This window comes from Ipomoea triloba, chromosome 16 (genome assembly GCF_003576645.1).
Source record: "Ipomoea triloba cultivar NCNSP0323 chromosome 16, ASM357664v1".
In the NCBI taxonomy this organism is placed as follows: domain Eukaryota; kingdom Viridiplantae; phylum Streptophyta; class Magnoliopsida; order Solanales; family Convolvulaceae; genus Ipomoea; species Ipomoea triloba.
In genome coordinates, this window is record NC_044931.1 from 14,135,133 (window position 1) to 14,138,004 (window position 2,872).

The following is a 2,872-nucleotide window of genomic DNA, read 5'->3' on the forward strand; positions in this document are numbered from 1 at the left end:
GGCATATTTAAATAATTTTTAATAATAAACTTAAAAATAAAAATAATTGAATGTAATTATTAAAAAAAAAAAAAAAAAAGGTGGCCGGCGGCCACCCCCTTCCTCCTCTCCTCCTTCAATTCGTCTCCGGTTGGCGGCCACCCCACCTCTTTTTTTTTTAATTCTTTTTATTTTATTTTTATTTTTATTTTTAAATTTTATTATTAAAAATAATTATAAAAAATGCCAACTCACCATCCACGTAAGCATGCAACCTGATGAAATGGATGGTAATATGCTATCAGGTGAAATTTCATACATTTGAAGTGTTCAGTGGTCTAATTGCACTTTTTTCTTTTTTCTTTTTTTCGTTCAGTGGCCAAATTGCATTTTCAGGTTACGTTCAGTGGCCAATTTGCACCTTATTCCTAATGATAATAATCTTGGCAACAAAATGGTGAATTTGTCCAACCTTTGCTATGAATGGGTGAAGGTCGTAGAAGTGCTATTACGAAAATAACATGTAAAGAACCTGACAGGATAATTGGGCATCAGCACCCGACCCGAATCATTAGCACTGACCCGAAGGCAACAAACGGTCACCCGTTACACAAAGACGACACATTGATGGGATGATAATTACTTCAACAACTCTCCATTATCACAACCCAGCACTCAATACAACTCACCATTACTAGCACTCAATGCAGCTCACCATTACTAGCACTCCATTACACTCACTAGAGGAAGAGTCGTTACAGCCATAGTATAAGCTAAGTAGCAGACTTGTGGTAGAGGATGGGGAGACTTTGTTTATAATACTCAATACTACTATACTATACTCAAGATCATTCACCTCAGAAAATACCATTGTACACAAACACTACTGCCCTCAAACGCTCTTGTAGTGATTACTTATTGTATTCCACTATTGCTATTCAAATCTCAATATACTCCGGTAACTTATTTACCGTCAGAACCTATTGGAACAAATTAAATGATTCGTGTCTTGTCTCACCCTAAGCTATAAAGAGGTATCACCAAGTCACCTAATGCTATAAAGAGTTATGGTTAATAGAAGTGCTATCATTGCAAGTAGTTAATGCGATGATTGTTGTACTGACCAAGATTTTAAAATAATTAAAAGAGTGGAGTGTGAAATTCTAATGGAGGTGTCTAATATGTATTCTTTAAAATCTTATTATCTTAAGGGTAACACTTGTGTAAGACTGTCTCATGGGTCTCAATAATAAAGGTACTACTTTGTATTAAATTAAAAAATTTACATTAAAAATTATTTTAAAATTATTTTAAAATACGAGGATAGAAAAGTTTATTTGATTAATGAATAATGATTAAGTTATATAAATTGAGATAAAAAGAATAGTAAATCCTGTAGTTTTCATATATTTCCTATGTTGCTTTTATTTTCGATCACTTGTTACGGTAAAAGTAAAATATTTCTGGCTTTCTATTCGAAGATTGAACCAAATTCAAGGAATTTATAAAATCATTTTATTTCTTTTAATTAAGATATGATGTTTGACCTAATAGGTATATATCTTTGGTTGATGCACTCATCACTTTGCGAAAAGCAACTTTTACTTGATTACATTGAACTGGTGACACAAATCAAGATGCGTCATTTTATTCATTTTACTATTTTAGGGAATAGGCATGTCACATTTCATTTATTATTTTTTTTAAAAAGAAAAATAAAAATTAGATCAATAAATTATAAAAAGTTTTAATTAGATAGTTCAACTTGTCAAATTAATGAAATTGAGCCAATTAATTTTTCACATTAAAATAATTGAGCCAATTAACTTGTAAACATGCATTTGGTATAAATAAATCGAATAAAATTTACATGCGATCCTAATTGGTACTGCAGTGACATCTATATTCGAATAAATAAATTAAAAATACAATTTAAACAAAAGAAATAAAATCTTCAAATGGAGAAACAAGGCATGACTTCTCCGTTATTTGGACGAAGAAGCTAATAGGTTGGGCTTCTTCGTCCAATCCAAATGAAGATATGTCTCGATTTTTTTTTTCTTACAAAAAATATTAATTTTATTGTTCCTACCACTTCTACAGTTCACTGACATCACTTTTTTTTCAATTCTTATATTTAATATAACAATATTAATTTTATTGTTCCTACCACTTCTACAGTTCACTGATATCACTTTTTTTATTTTAAATTCTTATATTTAATATAACAATATATATATATCTCATTTAATGTAGCTTGAAAGGTCAAACTTTTGCTTACTGCGCACGAAGAGGAACCCCCTCACTGCCACTGGTGAGACTCGATCCCGAGTCATTGTTCTCAAACTCCACCCTTGTGACTAACTGCGTTGCCCATGCAGGCAGAAGATATCAAATATTGAACTTGGAGTTGAAGGTATTAAAGGGTCGTTTACTCCATTTCTCTGTTTTTCCTTTTCCAGTTTTCCTTCTCCATTCTTCCAGTTTTCCATTTCTCCATTCTTCCAGTTTTTCATTTCTCTAATTTTTTATTTTATTTCTCCATTCTTTCAGTTTTTCATTTCTCTAATTTTTTTATTTTATTAAATACAATAATAATAATAATAATAATAATAATAATAATTGATAGTTGAAGGATTATGAGTGATTAACTTTGGACTACGGACGATAATAATTTGAAAGTCGAAGGACCGTAGGTGATCAATAATAAGAATTTAATAATAATAATAATATTTGATAGTTGAAGGATCATGGGTGATTAACTTTGAACTAGGGATGGTAACAATTTGAATGTCGAAATAATAAAGGCATATTATAAACAATATTAAAGATAAATTAAAAAGGAACGGAAATTAAAAATGAAACGGAAATATTTCAATAATAATATTCTACA